Below are 26750 nucleotides of genomic sequence, written 5' to 3' on the forward strand. Positions count from 1 at the left end.
AATCTCAGTACGGTTTTACAAAGGGGTGTTCCTACCTTACGAACTTACTTTTTCATTAAGGTATTTGAAGAGGTAGATCATGGTAATGAATATAATTTTGTGTATATGGACTTCAGTAAGGCTTTTGACAGAGTCCCACATCTGAGACTATTGAGGAAAGTCGAGGCACACGGTGAAAAGGAGAATTTTTTTTCCAGGATAGAGGCGTGGCTGACAGATAGGCAACAGAGAGTTGCATAAACGGGGAGAAATCAGAGTGGGGAAGTGTCACAAGCGGTGTTCCACAGGGGACAGCATTGTGGTATAAATAGCGACATAAAGTTTGCCGATGACACCAAAATAGGCCGTCGAATTCATTCCTGACTAGGACACCAGAGTGCTCCAGGAAGATCTGAATAGACTTGCAGTGGTCGGTGAAGTGGCAGATGCAGTTTAACATAGACAAATGCAAAGTTCTAAGCGTTTGAAAAATAAATAGCCATGATACTTATAAACTAAATACTGTAGATCTTAATATCACTGATTGCGGAAAAGATTTGGGAATTCTGGATTCCGAGCGTCCTGAATCTGCACTCTCTAGAAAGAAATAGAATAGAGAGGAAAATGATTGAGGTGTATAAATGGAAAACGGGAATAGATAAAGGGAATGCAAATAATATGCTAAAAATATCTAACCAAAACAGGACTCGCAGCAATAGTTTCAAGTTGGAAAAATTTAAATTCAGAAAAGATATTGGAAAGCTCTGGTTAGGTAATGGAGTTGTGGATGAGTGGAACAAACTCCCGAGTAGCGTCGTTAAAGCTAAAACGTTGTGTAGTTTTAAAAATAGGTTAGATAAATACATGAGGGCGTGTGGGTGGGTGTGACTTGGACCTGCCTCGCATGGGCCAGTAGGCCTGCTGCAGTGCTCCTTTCTTATGTTCTTATAACATTCAAGAAAAGCAACTACATGTAACTGTGAGTCAGTCTCACTAACTGTGAACCAGTCTCACTAACTGTGATCCAGTCTCACTAACTGTGAACCAGTCTCACTCTGTGAACCAATCTCACTAACTGTGAACCAGTCTCTAACTGTGAACCAGTTTCACTAACTGTGAGCCAGTCTCACTAACTGTGAACCAGTCTCACTAACTGTGAACCAATCTCACTAACTGTGAACCAGTCTCACTAACTGTGAACCAGTCTCACTAACCGTGAACCAATCTCACTAACTGTGAACCAGTCTCACTAACTGTGAACCAGTCTCTCTAACTGTGAACCAGTCTCACTAACCGTGAACCAATCTCACTAACTGTGAACCAGTCTCACTATCTGTGAACCAGTCTCTCTAACTGTGAACCAGTCTCACTAACTGTGAACCAGTCCCTCTAACTGTGAACCATTCTCAGTAACTGGGAACTAGTCTCACGTATTTCTGGCGCTTCCTCATAATGGGACATCTCTGGTAATGAGTCCCCCTTCTCATTCCTCCCTAATTCTACACAGTGTTGCCCATCGGTCAACACAGTGTGTACGTCTCAAACAGGGAGAGACTTTCTTCTTGGTCTCTTGTGAGAGACTGAGTCAATGGTTTTATGTGAAATCCAAATAGACAAAGCCATATTCTTCATCACGGTCTATTGTTTTCAGTACTTTAGTAGAGAAGATTTGTAAATTCGTAATTTAAAAACTCTCCTTCTTATTAAAACTGTTGAGATTTATATGATGATATGTCCTTCAAAATGACTTCGAATTGCAACTGCATTTAATGATAGCAATAAAGTGCAGAATAAAGACATAAACATCACTTGGGACACTTTATTACTAGACGTATCGGCTACTGGGAGAATTTTCAGTACAATGTAGAGCAAGGAAAAACTGAACAAAGGAGAGACTTACGTCAGGTGCATCCAGGTGGGATCAGGTCTGGTGAGGTCACCTGCCAGTGCATACGTCACCTGCCAGTGCATACGTCACCTGCCAGTGCATACGTCACCTGCCAGTGCATACGTCACCTGCCAGTGCATACGTCACCTGCCAGTGCATATGTCACCTGCCAGTGCATACGTCACGTGCCAGTGCATATGTCACCTGCCAGTGCATACGTCACCTGCCAGTGCATACGTCACCTGCAGTACATACGTCACCTGCTCGGGTTGTGTATAGTGGGGTAAAGTGAGCTTAATGAGCATCAGGTGATACCAACTGAGTACAGGTATTCCCGATATTGACCTATGTACGTCTGAGACCATCCAGAGTAAAATTCACTACAGTCAACTTACAACAAACAAACTAGGAAACTTCATCGGCAGGCGGTGCAACATCCCCCCAGTGAAAAGCAGAGGTGCCACTAGCACGATAAAAGATAACACAATAAGTGTCAGGGGCCCAAGACTGTTCGACTGCCTCCCAGCATACGTAAGTGAGGATTACCAATAAACCCCTGACTGTCTTCAAGAAGGCTCTGGACAGGCACCTAAAGTCAGTACCTGATCAGCCAGGCTGTGGTTCGTACGTCGGTTTACGTGCGACCAACAATAATTGCCTGGTTGATCAGGCCCTGAACTACCACGAGGCCTGGTCCCAGACCGGGCCGCGGGGGCGTTGACCCCCGAAACTCTCTCCAGGTATGAACGTTGATAAAGAGGAGCAGCAGGTAACCCCCGTAGATAAGCACTTGAGCAGCAAGTACCCCCCTGTTGATGAGCACTCACTTGAGCAGCAGGTACCCCCTGTTCATAAGCACTTGAGCAGTAAGTACCCCGTATTGATGAGCACTTGAGTAGCAGGTACCCCCCGTTCATAAGCACTTGAGCAGCAAGTACCCCCCTGTTGATGAGCACTCACTTGAGCAGCAGGTACCCCCCGTTCATAAACACTTGAGCAGCAAGTACCCCCTGTTGATGAGCACTTGAATAGCAGGTACCCCCCGTTCATAAGCACTTGAGCAGCAAGTACCCTCTGTTGATGAGCACTCACTTGAGCAGCAGGTACCCCCCGTTCATAAACACTTGAGCAGCAAGTACCCCCTGTTGATGAGCACTTGAGTAACAGGAACCCCCCGTTCATAAGCACTTGAGCAACAAGTACCCCCTGTTGATGAGCACTTGAGTAGCAGGTACCCCCCGTTGATAAGCACTTGAGCAGCAGGAGCATTAGAAGACTCTCCTGCGGCACTAGTACTTAGGAGCGGATCAGGCATTCAAGGCAGTCGTTAGGTGTTTCTCCATGACGCCCTGGTCTAGCTCGTTCCTTACCTAGTGTTCTGTATACTTTGCTTTGCACAAATAGCTCATAACTTAGGGAGGAAGCTGTAGACAACGTTTCGCTCACGCCTGGACTGTTATCAGGCGAACTGATAATGTTAATTAAAATGACACAAGTGCAACTAATGTGACATTTTATTGTGGCAACGTTTCGCTCTCCAGGGGCTTTAGTTGCACTTGTGTCCTTTTACCTAACATATTGTCAGTAATTCTACCAACGTTAATACGAACTGATAATGGTACAGGAGGGACCGAAACGTCGTCTAGAGTTTCCATCCCCAAATTAGATTATCAGTCACCTGCTTGTTTTTCCTCTTTTGCTTCTCGTCCTGTTAAAAGAAAATCACAACAATTCTTCAAACAGATCACGTGACTGGTTAGAAACTAACCTAGATCTGTGGACTGAAAACACCATGAGTATGAACAGGAATACACAGTAATAAGTTAGACACATGTGCAACACTTGGGTATCTTGACTGTGGAAACGTTGATCCACACGGCGACTTCGTCAGTCCTATACCGAGAAGAATCGGACTGACGAAGCCACTGTTACCCGAGATAAGATAAGATAAGATTTCGTTCGGATTTTTAACCCCGGAGGGTTAGCCACCCAGGATAACCCAAGAAAGTCAGTGCGTCATCGAGGACTGTCTAACTTATTTCCATTGGGGTCCTTAATCTTGTCCCCCAGGATGCGACCCACACCAGTCGACTAACACCCAGGTACCTATTTGCTGCTAGGTGAACAGGACAACAGGTGTAAGGAAACGTGTCGAATGTTTCCACCCGCCGGGAATCGAACCCGGGCCCTCCGTGTGTGAAGCGGGAGGTTTAGCCACCAGGCCACCGGGCCACTGTGTGTTGTACATGTGTCTAGTTTTATCAGCTTGTCTGCTCTCTGAACCGTTTATCTACAGAAATACATGGGAATAAAAACAGTGATAGCAGAGGATTCCCCCTTTTATTAATATAATAATAATAATAATAATAATAATAATAATAATAATAATAATAATAGTAATAATAATAATATCTTTATTTCTACAAGTACATGTATATGGTGACGTTCCTAGCTAACATCAATGGCATATTATGTAGAAAGTCGCTTGCTATGCAGAGCATTTCGAGCAAATTAGGTCAGGTTTGTCCCAGGATGCGACCCACACCAGTCGACTAACACCCAGGTACCCATTATTACTGATGGGTGAACATGGACAACCTGTGTAAGGAAACACGCCCAATGTTTCCACCCCTTCGCCGGGTATCGAACCCGGACTCTCACCGTGTGAAGCGAGAGCTTTTGCCACCAGGCTGGGCTTTATCCAGTACACAGGAATGAACAAATACTCCACCTCGTGAGGTAAACGAACATCTTGAGGTCAGGATCACAGAAAGACAAGTCACACATAAGGTAACAAATAACGAAAAAAGCACAATACCCTGACTGGAACGATACACAAATAAGGTCATTGCAAGAGGTTACTCGAGGTCATAATTTGTGAAATAAAGTTAGGAGAGGTCAGTTGTTGGTGGCAGGAATCTTGATACAGTAAAAAAAGAACTTTTGATAAAGAATTCCCCCCAGAAATGCTGACGGCTGTGTTTACAACACCATAAATATAGCATCAGAAGTGGACAATTATTATTATTATTATAATCTAGGGGGAAGCGCTAAACCCGGAGGATTATACAGCGCCTGGGGGGGGATGTGGAAGGCATTCAGGCTTAATTCGGGGAACTGGAGCACAGATCCAATTCCCTAAATCAAGAGCCCCTCACCAACATCAAGGAACCTTCCTTGAGGGGCAGAAGTGGACAAGAATCTAATGCTCTGTTTATTCATGTGAGAGATTTTCAGAAGTTCGAGAAAGTTGTATCAAACACGTCCATGGTTGAGAGATATATAATACAATCAAGATTCATAAAAAAAAAAGTTTTGAAATTAAAATGAATGTTGCTTTAGGGTTATAGAAACTGGATCCATTTATAATAATAATAAAAAAAATAAGATTTAAGATATATCCAACAAGTTTGAATCTTGAAACTTGGGTAGAATATAAGCTGTGTCTGAGAGGTCCTTCACCTACATCATAAAAAGGTCAGATGGTGTAAGTTGACGGTGAGGTGTAATCTCATTCTTATATGCCTTCTGGTGACCTTTTATTTTTACAGTTCCTTGATAATGTGAGAAATCACGAAAGCGCATCGAATTTCACTTATTTTTTCACAGTAGTTATTCTGCACACACACACACACACACACACACACACACACACACACACACACACACACACAACACACACACACACACACACACACACACACACACACACACACACACACACACACACACACACACACACACACACACACACACATATATATATATATATGTGTGTGTGTGTGTGTGTGTGTGTGTGTGTAATAAGATATCAGAATATGCAAAACAACCTGTGAAAGATAAATTGATAAATCTTTTAAAATTGCTAGAAATACTTTTTACAATCCAAAACTGGACAACCAACCTTATTCAACTAAAAATATGTTGGTTCTCCCTTACCATGAAAACTTGGTTGATATGCCTTCTCTTCTTAAGACTTTTAATATCAAAGTTGTATTTAAAAATCTTGATACAGTAAAAAAACTTTTGATAAAGAATTCCCCCCAAAATGCTGACGGATGTGTCTATAAGATTCCTTGTAAAATTTGCGATAAAGTTTATTACGGTCAAACTGGTAAAAATCTCGAACTAAGATTAAAACAACATAAATATAGCATTAGAACTGGACAAGATTCCAATGCTCTATTTATTCATGTAAGAGATTTTAACCATCCAATTGATTTTCAAAAAGTTGAGAAAGTAGTATCAAGCAAGTCCATGGTCGACAGGAATATAATTGAATCTTGTTTCATAAAAAGCAGTTTTGACAATAATATGAATATTTCCTTAGGTTTGTATAAATTAGATTCTTTTATAATTAATAAAATTTGGTTCGAGTTTAATAATACATTGGACAAATAATAAACCTTATTTCTTGGGTAGAATAATTTGTTAGTGGGATGTCGTGAGGAACTGTCTAGTTGGACCAGCGGACCTACTGCAGTGTTCCTCTTTTCTTAAGAGTCCAGTATTGTCCCGCGTCAGGTGCTTCATTGTTGTGGGAGTTGACTGTGAGGTGTGGTCTAAGCCCTTTAATTGCCTTCCTTTGATGTATTACTTTCATAGTTCCTTGACAATGTGAGTAATCACGAAAGCGCTTGGAATTTCACTACTCTTTCACAGTGGTCGTTTTGCATATATATATATATATATATATATATATATATATATATATATATATATATATATATATATATATATATATATAGTGAATGTGTATATATATATATATATATATATATATATATATATATATATATATATATATATATATATATATATATATATAGTGAATGTGTATATATATATATATATATATATATATATATATATATATGTATATATATATATATATATATATATATATATATATATATATATATATATATATATATATATATATATATATATATACACACATATATATATATATATATATATATATATATATATATATATATATATACATATATATATACATATATATATATATATATATATACATATATATATATATATATATATATATATATATATATATATATTTTTTATTATTATCACACCGGCCGATTCCCACCAAGGCAGGGTGGCCCGAAAAAGAAAAACTTTCACCATCATTCACTCCATCACTGTCTTGCCAGAAGGGTGCTTTACACTACAGTTTTTAAACTGCAACATTAACACCCCTCCTTCAGAGTGCAGGCACTGTACTTCCCATCTCCAGGACTCAAGTCCGGCCTGCCGGTTTCCCTGAATCCCTTCATAAATGTTACTTTGCTCACACTCCAACAGCACGTCAAGTATTAAAAACCATTTGTCTCCATTCACTCCTATCAAACACGCTCACGCATGCCTGCTGGAAGTCCAAGCCCCTCGCACACAAAACCTCCTTTACCCCCTCCCTCCAACCCTTCCTAGGCCGACCCCTACCCCGCCTTCCTTCCACTACAGACTGATACACTCTTGAAGTCATTCTGTTTCGCTCCATTCTCTCTACATGTCCGAACCACCTCAACAACCCTTCCTCAGCCCTCTGGACAACAGTTTTGGTAATCCCGCACCTCCTCCTAACTTCCAAACTACGAATTCTCTGCATTATATTCACACCACACATTGCCCTCAGACATGACATCTCCACTGCCTCCAGCCTTCTCCTCGCTGCAACATTCATCACCCACGCTTCACACCCATATAAGAGCGTTGGTAAAACTATACTCTCATACATTCCCCTCTTTGCCTCCAAGGACAAAGTTCTTTGTCTCCACAGACTCCTAAGTGCACCACTCACTCTTTTTCCCTCATCAATTCTATGATTCACCTCATCTTTCATAGACCCATCCGCTGACACGTCCACTCCCAAATATCTGAATACGTTCACCTCCTCCATACTCTCTCCCTCCAATCTGATATTCAATCTTTCATCACCTAATCTTTTTGTTATCCTCATAACCTTACTCTTTCCTGTATTCACCTTTAATTTTCTTCTTTTGCACACCCTACCAAATTCATCCACCAATCTCTGCAACTTCTCTTCAGAATCTCCCAAGAGCACAGTGTCATCAGCAAAGAGCAGCTGTGACAACTCCCACTTTGTGTGTGATTCTTTATCTTTTAACTCCACGCCTCTTGCCAAGACCCTCGCATTTACTTCTCTTACAACCCCATCTATAAATATATTAAACAACCACGGTGACATCACACATCCTTGTCTAAGGCCTACTTTTACTGGGAAAAAATTTCCCTCTTTCCTACATACTCTAACTTGAGCCTCACTATCCTCGTAAAAACTCTTCACTGCTTTCAGTAACCTACCTCCTACACCATACACTTGCAACATCTGCCACATTGCCCCCCTATCCACCCTGTCATACGCCTTTTCCAAATCCATAAATGCCACAAAGACCTCTTTAGCCTTATCTAAATACTGTTCACTTATATGTTTCACTGTAAACACCTGGTCCACACACCCCCTACCTTTCCTAAAGCCTCCTTGTTCATCTGCTATCCTATTCTCCGTCTTACTCTTAATTCTTTCAATTATAACTCTACCATACACTTTACCAGGTACACTCAACAGACTTATCCCCCTATAATTTTTGCACTCTCTTTTATCCCCTTTGCCTTTATACAAAGGAACTATGCATGCTCTCTGCCAATCCCTAGGTACCTTACCCTCTTCCATACATTTATTAAATAATTGCACCAACCACTCCAAAACTATATCCCCACCTGCTTTTAACATTTCTATCTTTATCCCATCAATCCCGGCTGCCTTACCCCCTTTCATTTTACCTACTGCCTCACGAACTTCCCCCACACTCACAACTGGCTCTTCCTCACTCCTACAAGATGTTATTCCTCCTTGCCCTATACACGAAATCACAGCTTCCCTATCTTCATCAACATTTAACAATTCCTCAAAATATTCCTTCCATCTTCCCAATACCTCTAACTCTCCATTTAATAACTCTCCTCTCCTATTTTTAACTGACAAATCCATTTGTTCTCTAGGCTTTCTTAACTTGTTAATCTCACTCCAAAACTTTTTCTTATTTTCAACAAAATTTGTTGATAACATCTCACCCACTCTCTCATTTGCTCTCTTTTTACATTGCTTCACCACTCTCTTAACTTCTCTCTTTTTCTCCATATACTCTTCCCTCCTTGCATCACTTCTACTTTGTAAAAACTTCTCATATGCTAACTTTTTCTCCCTTACTACTCTCTTTACATCATCATTCCACCAATCGCTCCTCTTCCCTCCTGCACCCACTTTCCTGTAACCACAAACTTCTGCTGAACACTCTAACACTACATTTTTAAACCTACCCCATACCTCTTCGACCCCATTGCCTATGCTCTCATTAGCCCATCTATCCTCCAATAGCTGTTTATATCTTACCCTAACTGCCTCCTCTTTTAGTTTATAAACCTTCACCTCTCTCTTCCCTGATGCTTCTATTCTCCTTGTATCCCATCTACCTTTTACTCTCAGTGTAGCTACAACTAGAAAGTGATCTGATATATCTGTGGCCCCTCTATAAACATGTACATCCTGAAGTCTACTCAACAGTCTTTTATCTACCAATACATAATCCAACAAACTACTGTCATTTCGCCCTACATCATATCGTGTATACTTATTTATCCTCTTTTTCTTAAAATATGTATTACCTATAACTAAACCCCTTTCTATACAAAGTTCAATCAAAGGGCTCCCATTATCATTTACACCTGGCACCCCAAACTTACCTACCACACCCTCTCTAAAAGTTTCTCCTACTTTAGCATTCAAGTCCCCTACCACAATTACTCTCTCACTTGGTTCAAAGGCTCCTATACATTCACTTAACATCTCCCAAAATCTCTCTCTCTCCTCTGCATTCCTCTCTTCTCCAGGTGCATACACGCTTATTATGACCCACTTCTCGCATCCAACCTTTACTTTAATCCACATAATTCTTGAATTTACACATTCATATTCTCTTTTCTCCTTCCATAACTGATCATTTAACATTACTGCTACCCCTTCCTTTGCTCTAACTCTCTCAGATACTCCAGATTTAATCCCATTTATTTCCCCCCACTGAAACTCTCCTACCCCCTTCAGCTTTGTTTCGCTTAGGGCCAGGACATCCAACTTCTTTTCATTCATAACATCAGCAATCATCTGTTTCTTGTCATCCGCAAAAAAATATATTTCATTTGTGTTTGTTTTTTATTAAATTATTGTAAGCTTATGAAAATTTATTTATTTGGATTAAATTGCGCTTGTTACAATAAGGTTAGGTAAGTTTTCTAAGTTTTTTTGGTACAAAATTATTAATTTTTACATTACCATAAATGAAAAAAATATATCTTTAAACGTATAAGAGAAAAATTTAGAAAGGACTTAATTTTAAATGATTTCATGCTAACTGACCGGTTTTACCCATTCGGAACATATTATATATATATATATATATATATATATATATATATATATATATATATATATATATATATATATATATATATATATATATATATATATATACATATATATATGTGTGTGTGTGTGTGTATTGGGGTCCATCTCTGGCGTAAATTGTGGGTTCAGTTAGGTAGACTATGTTGTGTGTCTGTGGCCTAGAGATCACGATATTGATGAGTTCCTTCCTAGACTCAATAATTTAGTACCCTCAATTAAGTTTACAACAGAGCACGAAGTAGATAACAAATTACCTTTCCTAGTTGTTATTGTCCATCGTGTTAACAATAAATTTACATTCACAGTGTACAGGAAGTCAACTAATGTGTTATCATACATTCACTATTATGCAACCATGCATCTAGGGTTAAAAGGAGTGTTTTCTATACAGTGTTCTTAAGAGTTTTACATATTTGTAGTCTGGAATATTTGGATGATAAAATTAATAAGATATTCAACATAGCCACTAAACTGCAATATCCTTGGGATTTTGTTGAGAAGACGTTATTGGCAGCCAAGAAGACTTCATACAGGACTGAACCTAGGGAAGTACCTCCCAGGAAAAATATAATGGTTCTGCCTTACAGTGAGAATATGGCCAGCCTACGTGGTGCATTAAAAAACCTCAGTATAGAACATCGGAACAGTGAAGCTAAAGTTGATTAAGAATGCACCATCCAACATTGTTGGCGTTGTTTACAAGGTCCCATGCACACTCTGCTCTCTGTCATATGTCGGGCAGACAGGTAAACAACTTGAAATTAGATTAGCCCAACATCAGTACGGAATTCTTGATGACTGTCATGACACTTAATTGTTATGCTCGTCGTGCTGCCATGATAGTATCAGTGCTTGTGGGATGGCTGTCTTATAATGTCTTAAGAAATAGTCAACCTTCCAGGAACCAGGCACTGGCACACGTGGCACCCTTAGGCTCTTATTTTCTGCTTCCCTCCTCCCTCAATCTAGCAAAAACGCTCACTCTGAACGTGTTTGCTCGGATTTTACCCTCTTTCCTGCAGCATTGCAAGCTCCTGATGAAGTGTTGATTGCAACACTAAAGTCCTGGAGCTACATTTCTACTCCCCCGTGTTTTTTTTTTTGCATATATATATATATATATATATATATATATATATATATATATATATATATATATATATATATATATATATATATATATATCGTGCCCATATATATATATATATATATATATATATATATATATATATATATATATATATATATATATATATATATATATATATATATATATATATATATATATATATATCGAATATGTAAAACTGGTCAATTAGCAAGAACTCATTTAAAATTAAGTCCTTTCTAAAATTTTCTCTTATACGTTTAAAGATATATATTTTTCATTAATGTTAATGAAAAAAATTTCTTAATTTTGCACCAAAAGAAACTTAGAAAACTTACCTAACCTTGTTATAACAAGAGCAATTTATTTTAGCCTAACCCAACTAAATATATTTTAGATTTGTTTACAGTAATTTAATACTAAACAAGCACATTGAAATGATTTTGGCGAAATTATTGCATACACAAATTTTCGCTTGTCGTATATCGCAAGATGAGCGTTGCTTTTTAAGCCAAGATCGCAAATTCTGCCTATTCGGCACGACATTATATATATATATATATATATATATATATATATATATATATATATATATATATATATATATATATATATATATATATATATATATATATATATATATATATATATATATATATATATATATATATATATATATATATATATATATATATATATATATATATATATATATATATATATATATATACATATGAGCATCGGGATAAATCTCCGGTACGGGTGAAACGTTGGGCATCTTTCCTTACACCTACTGACTCTTGCGGGTCGTAGCCTGAGGCCACAAAATTAACCTAAGTTGTCCAAAATGCTCTGCATAACCAGGGACTTTCTATATATCATGCCAGTGATGTCAGCAAGGTCTGTACCAGTTGTATCATGTACTTAAAGGATTTATTATTAATAAAATTATTATTATTATTATTATTATTATTATTATTATTATTATTATTATTATTATTATTATTATTATTGCAATCATGGAACTAAGGCGAAGTTTTAGTTAAGTGCAAAGACTGATAAACATGATATACACGACAGAAAAGTGATGTTTAAAGTATACTTTGATTTGGAGGTTAATAACTGGCCGTAGGAACCAGCGAGGACCAGTTTGCGGTCATTTGTAAGTCTGCTAGAGCTTTCAGCAGCTTACTAGTGTATAACACGCAAACAGCTGCAACTTATGGGTATTTCCGGAACTGGACTTCAGATTGTCACTTTCAATGACATGGTATGGTAAATTAAAGCCGTTAAAAACCACATCTGCCAAAGAACTAAAAAAGGACAAGCCCTCTACTGTATAGAAATGGTGATGCAGATAATGGAAATACATTGTAAATATTGTATCTATATATAAATAATTTAACTGAGTCTTCCCACAAGAGACATGGAAAAGGTTAAGTTTGCTGTCACATAATGGCCTGACAGCCACAACTATGGGATTTCATTGCAGATCCTATAACTCCGAGGAACCGACTTGCAAAAGACTAGTGAAAAGGTCTTTTACTTAAGAAATGAATTTGCTGATTATGAAAACTTTGAACTTAGAATTTAGCACAAAGCCAGTCCTATTAGCACAACATTATATTTGTTTCTGTGTTTTTTTTTTCAATATTAATGACACAAATTCTTTACTGAGAACTGATAAAAATCAGAAATCGTGTCTGTGTCAGGTTTCTGACACAGCTAACGCAGTAAGAGAGACATTGGTTAAGAGTGAAAATGTTGTTTTAACGAACCTCTTCAGATAAGGTAAACGCCAGCAGAGAAAGGTTATTGCTAGGAAGTTCAAGATATAAGGAACTCTCATGGTGGCACGGAAACAGAGATACAAGAAGCTGGAGTTTCCTTCTTGACTCATCTTGACCCAGGAAGGGAGTGGGAATTTACAATTAAATCTTCTTGAATGCAGAGTTGCAGGTAAAACTGGCAATCTTTACATATGAAATTCTCGTGTTACTTCAGATAATAAACTGACAGCGCGCCATCCGCATTGTCAACAGGAATGCACAAGACAGAGCACTCCAAGATATATATTCATTCTCTTCCCGTTACTCTGTTTATCAGGGGCAGCAAAATAAACATAAATCTAGCTTTGTGACTAGTCATGGAACTGATCAAGAAGGTCAACGCCCGGAGTATATGGAATCCCTGGCAAGATGTGTGAGTTGCACGCAGTGAAAAACAGCCAGGACCTTGGAACTGTGAGTTAGGACAATGGAAGTGAGTTAGGACCATGGAACTGTGAGTTAGGACCTTGAAACTGAGTTAGAACCATGGAACTGTGAGTTAGGACCATAGAGCTGTGAGCCAGAAGCACAGAACTGCGAGATAGGACCATAGAACTCTTCGACTAGATATCTACAGTCTATCGCCTTTTTGTAGGATGTCTAGGACTGCTTTTTAAGCGCAATTTGTGAGAGAACCAGCAAGAGGTAATAATAACCTGCCTAATCTAATTCTGACAAACAAGAAGATTCTCGTAAATAATCTAGAAATCACTGAGAGTTTGGCACAAGTCACAATAAATTCATAACTTTCAATACTACATGGACGTACAGTAAAATGAATAACGCAGTAAACGAGGACTTAGGAAACACAGGCTAACATAGAATGAGATACATTGACCAATGTTGATTTTGTACATACTGACGAAGAGAACTGCCAGTTAGACATATTTGTAAATATTGCACAAGCTGCTCAAAGAACACATATTCACCACGAATATATCTCATCAAACAAAATTGTATGAAATGGATGAACATGAGGTGAAAACATCTTTTAGGGAGAAGAAATTATCTACAGGTGCATCCATCAGTATGTTCATATTAAGAGAAATGTTAAGAAAAGAGTAAGAGAAACTAAACTAGACTATGAAATTAAAACTGGTGATGAATGAAAGATAAATGCGATACGTTTCTTTCAACTATATAGAACAAAGTTTAGGGAAAAAAAAGTTAGGTCCTTAAAACTAATTATGGACAGTTGTTTAATGATAATGAGGAATAAATGTACTCGATTTTTTAGAATTATTTCCGTCGGTCTTCTCACAAAAAAAAAAAAACAGACGAAATCCAATGGACCTAAGAAAAATAAATTATGCAATATCAGTCATCAGACACTATGGTTATTAAGCAGATTGACCAATTAAATCAGAATAAGTCTTAAAGAATGCAGGATGGAACTTAGTGAGCCGCTGCCCTAGGCTTGCCAGTGTATCACTAGAGACGAGTGTCGTGCCAGAGAAGTACATAGATGAATAATGAAATTCTTATTATCACGTCGGGAAATAAGTCTATGAATGTTGAATATTTTAATGAAGTTAATTGCTAACAATAACTTTGTCAAATAAAGGATGTTGCCTTGTTAACTATTATACTGACGGTGATGCTGGTAGGATGATTCTATGTAAATTAGATATTCAAGATGGCTGCAGTGTTTAACATGAAGTAGTGTTTACTGAGTCACTCTCCTTCCCAGCGTCCTTTGCACTAGGCAGGGGAATCAAACTGAACTAGACAGCATTTTAAAGCTTCGTACAGCATAGACACCACTCAGATGAACAATGCTCTGTGATCAACAACTAAACGTATTCCTGCCGCTGTACGATCGAAGAAAATTACCCGCATGTTCTACAACCCCAGTCTCCTCTACATCAGCTTACGCTGAAAAAGAGGTCTTAGTTTAACACACTGGAGAAATCTACCACTTGTAGATTCACCATTCCCGGAAGGCTTGAGAACTGTAGCTCAACAGACTTAAGAGGACCAGGAAATGTAATGCTCCGAATATTCCTATAAATAACATATATCGGCATTGTAGGTTTCAAACCGACTAATAGAGGCATTCACGAGTTATCAGACAGAAACTAGTATCCTATTACAACCCAGGAATCCAAATGGCCTGTTATCCTGGGTGTAAAGGCAGCAAAATAAACACAGCAGAAAACTTTTGACTTATATTATCCTTCACCAATTTAGAACAGAAGTATGTACACTATATACACTATGTACAGCAATAGGTATTAGTGCACTCCACGGTAAGCAAAGCAGAATAGAAGCCACTAGAGAGCAGACCGTGCTTCAACCAGCTCTAGAATGGGAATGACAAGGGCAGACAGGAGAGTGGTACCCACATAACCTCTGCGATTGCCAAAACCATCTTCTCATTGGCTGGAACCTGGGTACTGATTGAACGACGGGGCCCCATCGCCAACCCTCAGTCACCTGGTTCGCTGGTTGGGGGAGATAGCCTGTAAATGAGGGTGTGTACATGCGCCGAATAAAGGTTACGTACTCTTTGCATGCCACACCCCCACCCCGAGAAGGCTCAGGATTAGGCTCCCACCTCCCAGTGGTAACCGTGCCGCCATGGCACAAAATAATGGGACCGCCTTTCCTCTCAACCATCCAACTCTTAGATAGAGCTCAGCTTTTCACGTGACAAAAAGCCAAACCCTAAACTCAGAGCGAGACAGCAGACAGTCGGGCTAGCTTAGGTCCACGACACAGGCGGACGGTAGCCCGCATCCCCTCACTAAAAAAAAAAAAAAACACAGACTCCAGCAGGTTGTCAATCAGAATAAGCTGCACAAGATCATCGAAGGTAGCAACACCACTTGCTTTATACCAGTTGGTAAAAGCTTTGGTCTGCTGTCACACAAAATCAACCAGGGATTGACCAAGCTCACGCCTGCTTAATTTAAAAAACTTCCGATACTTAGCTGGGATACAAGTATATGCTCCCAACACTGTGGTCTTCACTACTTTATAATCGGAAAAATCAGTGTCATTTAACACTGACGTAAATTCCTGTGCCTTACCAAACAATGCTGTGTGAACCAACGCTGCCCAGTGCTGTTCTGGCCACCTCAAGGCTCGAGCCTGATTTTCGAAAGCTTTGAAAAATTGTTCTGGTTCGGCCTCATTGAAGCGGGGAACAAGCTGTACTGCTTTCTGTAAACTAAAGTCATTTACAGAATGCGAAAACTGCCTCCTTTCTTTTTCCCTATCAAATTCTTCTTTTGCAAATGCTCTCTGTTCCCTAGTCTGCTCAAGATTGATTTTTGCCAGCTCAAGTGCCAACGCCGCTGATTCACCTTGAGACAACCCTGCTGCACTAGACTGACGATTTTGCTCCGTTGATATATCATCTTTCTCCTGCGAGAACATAGGAGTTTTTTCTCTAGCTCCCGTAGAGGGAGGAGTCTGATGTACCATCTCTTCTTCTCGAAGTTTGTCAGTGATCAGTGAACGCAGTTGCGCAGCTGTGAGAGTGCGTTCGTAATCAATGCCAATGGAACGAGCAATTTGCCAGCAACGCTGTAGGGACAATTTAGGTAGGTTAAACAGAGTATATGCCGACACCAGACGTCTGACTCGTCTAGGTGGCATACCCCAATGTATAAGTTATTTGCTATGCACAGTACGATTGCAGAATACCCCAACGTAACACGTTAATTGCAGAACACGCTTAGCTATGCACAGTAAGATTGCAGAATACGCATACAAGATGGATACGCAATAGCAAAGCTAACTGCAAAATCTTCACACCGAACAGGCTAGTAGCGAGCTGTTGAACGATCACACAATAGCAAGGCTGACCATATTATTATTATAATCAAGGGGGAAGCGCTAAACCCGGAGGATTATACAGCGCCTGGGGGGGGGGATGTGGAAGGCATTCAGGCTTAATTCGGGGAACTGGAGCACAGATCTAATTCCCTAAATCAAGAGCCCCTCACCAACATCAAGGAACCTTCCTTGAGGGGAAGGCTGACCATAGCAAAGCAACTGACACGCAAAGTTTGTAAAGCGTTGGGAAAGCTGAATGCAATGCCAGACAGCAAGCTACACATGTTCCTGCTTCCAACTTCACCCTAGGCTCAACCCTTTCTCTAAGTCCAGCTCCAGCTCTCGGACAGGCTACCTATATTACAACCCAGGAATCCAAATGGCCTGTTATCCTGGGTGTAAAGGGAGCAAAATAAACACAGCAGAAAACTTTTGACTTATATTATCCTTCATCAATTTAGAACAGAAGTATGTACACTATATACACTATGTACAGCAATAGGTATTAGTGCACTCCACGGTAAGCAAAGCAGTATAGAAGCCACTAGAGAGCAGACCGTGCTTCAACCAGCTCTAGAATGGGAATGACAAGGGCAGAAAGGAGAGTGGTACCCACATAACCTCTGCGATTGCCAAAACCATCTTCTCATTGGCTGGAACCTGGGTACTGGTTGAACGACGGGGCCCCATCGTCAACCCTAAGTCACCTGGTTCGCTGGTTGGGGGAGATAGCCTGTAAATGAGGGTGTGTACATGCGCCGAATAAAGGTTACGTACTCTTTGCATGCCACATATCCCAATTTGTGCTATAAATTGCTACATCTGCACTTACGCTGCCAATTTACACTGAGAATCTTTCTTTGAGGAGTATTTCACCGGTACTGGCAGTGCCAGTGTTTCACTGGTACTGGCAGTGCCAGTGTTTCACCGGTACTGGCAGTGCCAGTGTTTCACCGGTACTGGCAGTGCCAGTGCAATGCTGAAGTTCATCAGACAAGGAAGTCGCAGTTTATTGCACCGAAAATGTACATTATAATTTTTATGGTATTAGTAGTACCTATATACTCCACTAACGAACCAAACATTCTTTCTTGTAAGTTATATATTGTCATGCTAAGAGTCTGAAACCTATTGTCATAGCTTTTAAATTGCTGCCCTATTTGTTTGTATAAAATTGACAAATTGTCATCTACACAACCCAGGGAACTATACACTTGTCTAATTTATACGTAACCTTCTTCCACTTGTGAATATGTCCGTGGTGACACCGTCTCTGACTGCTTCACCTCACTCTCTACAGTATATAAACCCCTTCTCCGTGCATATGTTGTAATCAAAACTGGTTATAATAAATCATAATTTTTAAAGGGGTGGACCGGTAAACCAGCGGAAGGCCTCGATCAGATGACCAAAAGCTCCAGCGGTGGGTCATGATATGACTACGATCCTCTTCAAGAAACACTTGTCCTGTTTCCTGACAAATTTTACCAAACCATATGTTGTACTTTGATCAAAACTGATGAACTGAACACAGCGTCTCCAGGCTGAGGGACAGATTACCTCAATCTCGTTCACTTCTTCCATCATTCGTCTTGATACCGGACTGAGGAAGTCACTTGTTGGCAGAACGTTTCCACAATAAAGATACGCAAGTGTTGCACATTATTATTATTATTATTATTATTATTATTATTATTATTATTATTATTATTATTATTATTATTACAAATAAAATTTTCAAATTGGATTTTGTACAGATAACTTGAATATTAAACTTCCCTGTAAGTAAGACTCACCAATGCTAAAAGCTTTAATTCGACCAGGATAAACGTTCTCAAGTTATCATACGGAATCCAACGATTTCTAGTATTTATGTTATGTTATTATATTGGTAAACATACGCAATATACAAAACTTACAGCGCATTATCCTTCTTATAAGGCGCGTCACGCTTTAACAATTAAAAACATTTAGATGAAGTTTAGTCAATATATATATATATATATATATATATATATATACAGTATATATATATATATATATATATATATATATATATATATATATATATATATATATATATATATATATACAGTATATATATTAAGGAAGAATTGGAACCAATTTAAAATTAAAATTGGTTAATTGGTACCTACACACTCCAATAACAATCTCAACCAGAAGCGGACTGGGTCTTATAACCGGCCCGGACTTCCGCTACCTATCACTTCGGCTCATTAACTGCTGAGGGCCAGAGTCGTGTTTTCACTACTCAACAAAGGCGCGTTCCATTTTCGTTTCAATCTTTGTACGGCGGCTATGACTTCAGTTTTCCGTGACATTTTTTCAACTGTTTTTTTTTTTACCCAGTCCAGCGGCCCACCGGGCATTGCCCAAATGCCCGTATAGCCAGTGCGCCTCTGAATTCTCAACCTTCTTCTAAGCAGGATACAGCAGTGTTGAATAATTAAACCAGATCAGAAGAGGCTTTCTCAAGTTATCACATGGAAGTAAAAACGGAGAATCATCTATATAACACTGACCAGAAGTCACCTGCACATGCCAGTTATTGCATAAACACTTTCCCTACTTACACTACATCAGTGATGAAAAGTTGAAGCTGATAAGATGAGGTGTTCTTAAGTTATCAACGAAAACACTGACGGAAAAACCAAGCAGCTGCTGCACAGCATTCTTTGGGAGATACTTAAATGTTTATTTGTAAACAGTACAGAATACGTGACACACTCAGTCGATTACTACAAGTATGTATTGATTATTCTTGCTCAATCTCTTCTTCTTATAATAATAATACTGATGGTTGTACTAACAGCTAAGGCTACTTTTTCTAATGCTAGAGCAATGTTATGAGAAAAATATGAGGGTCAAATTAAATCTTTCTCTTAACATTAAACTACTACGATACTAATGAACTAAATCCTCCCATATATCATCATCTCCTTGATCATTATCATGAGCTTCCTAGTAGGCATCTTCCACGTTCACCTTTGTCGTATGGTTTAAAATCTGTCAGATCCTGCGCCTTTGCAAAAGAGAGCAAGAAGGATGAGCTACTGCATTCTCACACCTACGAGATAAGTTAAGCTTGATCATTGCTGCAGCTGCAGTGAATCTACATCATGGAACTCTGGTGATGCAACTCCAATATCCCGAGGTGAAGGAAGACTACGGAGCGTCTAGGCAATTTTGTCCTTCTCCCACCCAATTTTGGCTGGATCGAAGCCTGGAAATTCCTCATCCTGAGAAGCCCTTCGTAGATGTGATATTACTGAATATCATTTTGCACTTATTCTTAGGGATTACTGGAGTTTGTGAGCATTGCATACTTTAATTTTTCTGATGTTTCGATGAGGGCGCCACTGGACATCGCCTGTCACAATCATGCACATTTTATGCAAGTTTGTTTTATTTATTGGGTTATAAAGCCACAGTGTATATTCATTGCAGATTATATTATAATGTTTCTTCATTTAATTTATATTACGTTTTTGTACCATTTCAAGTAAGTAAATGTTGCAATGAATTAGCAGAAGCTTTGGGAGTAGCGACCAAATGTGTCAGTCGCCACAACATTCATGTCTGAATATTAACCCTATTTCCGTTTTTACTGAATGCCTCAACAGTCAAAGGTCAAAAGATATGTACCTTCTCGTCATACCTTTGAGAGCCAAACTTCGTAGCTGATATCTGACATTATTTCTTCAGCCTCACACTTGTGACAAAAGTAAGCTGTACTGAAGCCTCTTGATTCATAAATGACACCTTTCATGTGTTCCCTGGGGTCTCCTAGGCTTCTTCAACTAATCTGCTGCTTTAAGAGCCGTTACTGCCTTAGTTTTACCTGTGCCACAGCTGACAGTAGTTGTGACGCTACATGTCTGTGTTTTGCAACTGTGACATCTATATTTACTGATTAGCATCTTTCACTTGTGAACTCCATCACGACTGTTGTGATCAGCTGTCTTTCTGCATAGTAATTCACTGACCCCACAAAGACATCACTGATAATGTTGATACTCCAACATCTGAGAACTGCCAATAATACCAGCTGTTAAGGAATTATTACACCAGCGTCTTCATGTATGGTCTTCCAGTCATACCTCTGGATAACTAACGCACTGCATATTAGTCGATGATTTACTCAACAGACCTCAACTGGCAGAGCAGAGAACGAAATCTTACACACTGAAATAGCTGAGAAAAAGCATAAGTTTATAAAGTGACATATCACACAGAAAATACAAATAGTGAAAAGTCGTTCCAGAAATAGGAAAAGGGTAATTTTATATATATATATATATATATATATATATATATATATATATATATATATATATATATATATATATATATATATATATATATATATATATATATATATATATATATATAATAATTTTAAATAAATTCTAACAGGTTAACAACATTGACTCATTTGAAGGACGTACAATTAGGCTGACAAAGAAATGAGAGCGAAATCTTGAAAGAACAATATGACTCCAAACTTAATACTTGAATCAACACAACAGTTCATTTTTCACAGATCTCTCCCATCCAATGAATTTCACAACTGATGTTAACTCAAGCGTAGACGAGTAATATTTACAATACGTTCGTGCGCTCATTGCTGAAGCCTACTTCCTGGAAAGTCACATTTATATGTATAAATCTAAATTTCCTTAAGAAGTTCGCTCAGTTTACTTTAGATAAAGAAGTCAAGCTTATGTGAGATTCAAGAAGCCTTGACACTGTGGTTACATCTCCACTTTAGAAAGGATGACTAGTGTGTGACTAGCCAGTGACTAGTGTGTGTGACTAGTTAATGACTAGTGAGTGAAGAGTTAATGACTAGTGTGTGTGACTAGTTAATGACTAGTGTGTGACTAGTTAATGACTAGTGTGTGTGACTAGTTAATGACTAGTGTGTGACTAGTTAATGACTAGTGTGTGACTAGTTAATGACTAGTGTGACTAGTTAATGACTAGTGTGACTAGTTAATGACTAGTGTGACTAGTTAATGACTAGTGTGTGACTAGTTAATGACTAATGTGACTAGTTAATGACTAGTGTGACTAGTTAATGACTAGTGTGTGTGACTAGTTAATGACTAGTGTGACTAGTTAATGACTAGTGTGACTAGTTAATGACTAGTGTGTGTGACTAGTTAATGACTAGTGTGTGACTAATGACTAGTGTGTGTGACTAGTTAATGACTATTGTGTATGACTAATTAATGACTAGTGTGTGTGACTAGTTAATGACTAGTGTGTGACTAGTTAATGACTAGTGTGTGTGACTAGTTAATGACTAGTGTGTGACTAGTTAATGACTAGTGTATGTGACTAGTTAATGACTAGTGTGTGTGACTAGTTAATGATTAGTTTACCTGGAGTTTACCTGGAGAGAGTTTCGGGGGTCAACGCCCCCGCGGCCCGGTCTGTGACCAGGCCGTGACTAGTATGTGTCTAGTTAATGACTAGTGTGTGACTAGTTAATGACTAATGTGTGACTAGTTAATGACTAGTGTGTATGACTAGTTAATAACTAGTGTATGACTAGTTAATGACTAGTGTGTGACTAGTTAATGACTAGCGTGTGACTAGTTAATGACTAGTGTGTGACTAGTTAATGACTAGTGTGTGACTAGTTAATGACTAGTGTGTGACTAGTTAATGAATAGTGTGTGACTAGTTAATGATCCATGTCAGACCGAGCCATCGTCAAAAGTTTGACTCTCGTATGTGCGGGCTGTTTGTGTAGTGGTAACTAACAACTAGAGTCAAGCTGCATTGAATTCGCATCTTATGAAAGACATGGATAAGGTGATATATAGCAAATAAGAATGTATTAAAACAATATGAAGGGAAAAAAACGTCGTTGCACATGAGGATTTTACAAGAAGCAGTTGACAAATGCGACCATAGAGCTACGGCCTAAATAATGAAGTCAGAAGGTATAATGGGTGAAATAGGAAAATAAATATTCACGTTCCTAGTAAACAGAACAGAGAGAGTGCTAGTTAACAACACAATAGCTGGTTCGAGTTAAATAAAAAATTGAGCAGCGCTAAGCGCAATCCTGGTGGCTGCCCTCTGCTGCTGCTGCTGCTGCTGCTGCTGCTGTTGCTGCTGCTGCTGCTGCTGCTGCTGCTGCTGCTGCTGCTGCTGCCGCTGCTGCTGCTCCTGCTGCTGCTGCTGCTGTTGCTGCTGCTGCTACTGCTGCTGCTGCCTCTGTCGCTGCCGCTGCCGCTGCCGCTGCCTCTGCCGCTGCCGCTGCCTCTGCCGCCACCGCCGTCGCCGCCGCCGCCGCCGCCGCCGCCGCCGCTGCTGCTGCTGTTGCTGCTGCTGCTTCTGCTGCTGCTGCCTCTGTCGCTGCCGCTGCCGCTGCCGCTGCCTCTGCCGCTGCCGCTGCCTCTGCCGCTGCCGCCGTCGCCGCCGCCGCCGCCGCCGCCGCCGCCGTCGCCGCCGCCGCCTCCGCCGCCGCGGCCGCCACCGCCGTCGCCGCCGCCGCCGCTGCTGCTGCTGCTGCTCATAAACGGAAACACTACCTGCACCGTCATATGATCTTTTACTGCTGACACCAGAGTGATCATGACAGCTGCCTATGTATAAGAGACGAAAACAAAAAAACCCATATTAACGCAGCTTTCCAGTTAACAAAAGAAAATCATGTTTAACGATATCGAATTCCAACTGATTCCATACCGAAGGAACGAAACTCAAAAGAAACAAGTAAACAGATTTGGCAATAATAATATGAGACGCCTTATCAGTCAGAACAAACAAAAAATACAAATGAAGCCAGTTCAAGGAAAATGACTGGTTGGATTATAAGAATTTCTAAATCAAGAACAGCCACGTTAATATTGCTCTTCAAATCGTTTAAGGCTTCACTGCCATAATACTGATCAGTGCTCAGAGCTCCTTACAAGCCTGGAAAAGTCTGTTCAGGAAAATATTCAGCGGCGTTGTGGTTAGGGCGAAGATTGTGTGTGTGTGTGTGGAACGTAGATACAGACTTTTTTTTCGCATGAACAGATAGAAGGGGATTGGAATCACGATAGGAGATGGAAATATAAAAGGGGTTAACTGCGAAGTAACAAGACTGGTGCTGGTAAAAGTTTTACCTAGTGAAACATGGCGAGAGGTCGACCTGGCTGCGACACTGTCCCACCCAGTGATACATCACAGGAACTGTTCCCCAACCTGGGTGGCACTGAAGTGCAGGCAACCAACAGGACATACAGATGAGTAACCCTTCCTTTCCCTACCAGCATCCCTCACCCCCATCCCTCACCCCTATCCCTCACCCCCATCCCTCACCCCCATCCCTCACCCCTATCCCTCACCCCCATCCCTCACCCCCATCCCTCACCCCCATCCCTCACCCCTATCCCTCACCCCCATCCCTCACCCCCATCCCTCACCCCCATCCCTCATCCCTCACCCCCATCCCTCACCCCTATCCCTCACCCCCATCCCTCATCCATCCCCCCATCCCTCACCCCCATCCCTCACCCCTATCCCTCACCCCCATCCCTCACCCCGATCCCTCACCCCGATCCCTCACCCCTATCCCTCACCCCCATCCCTCACCCCCATCCCTCACCCCCATCCCTCACCCCTATCCCTCACCCCCATCCCTCACCCCCATCCATCACCCCCATCCCTCACCCCCATCCATCACCCCATCCCACACCATCCCTCACCCCATCCAACACCCCATCCCTCACCCCCATCCCTCACCCCTATCCCTCACCCCCATCCCTCACCCCCATCCCTCACTCCCATCTCTCACTCCCATCCATCACCCCATCCCACACCATCCCTCACCCCATCCAACACCCCATCCCTCACCCCCATCCCTCACCCCTATCCGTCACCTCATCCCTCACCCCCATCTCCTTTCCTCTTTTATAATTCCTTATCACGGATTACCACTGCACCCCACGTTGACTCTACCCACAAAGAACACATCCCTCCCCCGCCCACACCCACAACATCCCTCCCACCTTTTACCTAGCAACTCAGCCCTGTTGCGTACATCTTCCAGTCACGCCCCCAAAAGCAGTCCAAATATACTTCACATACAAGCCTAAGGACCTCATTTACCTAGTAGCGCAGTGGTAGTGCGTTTGGCTCACAGCGAAAGGGACCCGGGTTCAATCCTGGGTGGGGAGAAATGAATGAACAAGTCGCCTGACACCTTTTTTTTCCCCTATTATCTAGCCAGCCGACTGTTGTTGGCTGCATCACATACCAATTAAGAAACAACTGCCACAATGCTTGCCTTGCTTCCTTCTTCCTGGGTTGATAAACCTTCGTAGTTACCCAGCAGAATAAAGTCGTCGTCTTGTGGAAAAAGATACTTATGTACAATTCAAGACATTTATTAAAGGAAACGTTTCGCCACGAGTGACTTCTTCAGTCTGAGTACAGAGATAACCAAGAACGAGTATGTAGTATAGTGGCAGGAGTCAGGTGGCAGGAGTCAGGTGGCAGGCTGCGAGAGGGTAGTAGTAGTAGCAGTATCAGTAGTAGTAGCAGCGGTATCAATAGTAGTAGTATAGTAGTAGTAGTAGTGTCAGTAGTAGTAGTAGTAGTAGTAGTAGTAGTAGTAGTGGTGGTGGTGGTATAAGTGTTTTTTTCTACATCTTGTCGGTATCACTTTACGATGTTTCAAACTCGTCTTCTCCTGCTACACTTCCTTCACTTCCTTTGTACATATTGATGTCATGCAGTACTAAACAATCCTGTCTTTACTGCACCAGCAGAGAAAAACATTCACGATACTGTAGCCCACAGTACCGTTCATGGAACAGTTCGCAAGTAACCCACAATACCGTGGATGGAACAATTTGCAAGTAACCCACAGTACCATGGATGGAACAACTTGCAAGTAACCCACAATACCATGGATGGAACAATTTGCAAGTAACCCACAGTACCATGGATGGAACAATTTGCAAGTAACCCACAATACCATGGATGGAACAATTTGCAAGTAACCCACAGTACCATGGATGGAACAATTTGCAAGTAACCCACAGTACCATGGATGGAACAATTTGCAAATAACCCACAATACCATGGATGGAACAATTTGCAAGTAACCCACAGTACCATGGATGGAACAATTTGCAAGTAACCCACAATACCATGGATGGAACAATTTGCAAGTAACCCACAGTACCATGGATGGAACAATTTGCAAGTAACCCACAGTACCATGGATGGAACAATTTGCAAGTAACCCACAGTACCATGGATGGAACAATTTGCAAGTAACCCACAGTACCATGGATGGAATAATTCACGAGTAACCCACAATACCACGAATGGAACAGTTCACAAATAACGTCTTCAAACCTCACGAAATCGTAATAACACCATTAGAAACAAACCAGGGAACGGGCGGGGTTTTGAGCCCGTGGCGAGTGAGTTGTACGACACTCTCGCCATGGGTTCCAACCTCACCCGCACCGTGGTGTGTTTAACGTCTTTAAAATCAAGATACCCAGGTGATGCACAGGTGTATAATTCACCAGTTGGTTGGAATTGTGTAGCAGTGCTGTGAAGATAAGATTCTGGTGGTAACAATGCTAGCTGTTTCCCTCACGTTACTCAGAGTGC

The sequence above is a fragment of the Cherax quadricarinatus genome, chromosome 17 (assembly GCF_038502225.1).
Source record: "Cherax quadricarinatus isolate ZL_2023a chromosome 17, ASM3850222v1, whole genome shotgun sequence".
NCBI lineage: Eukaryota > Metazoa > Arthropoda > Malacostraca > Decapoda > Parastacidae > Cherax > Cherax quadricarinatus.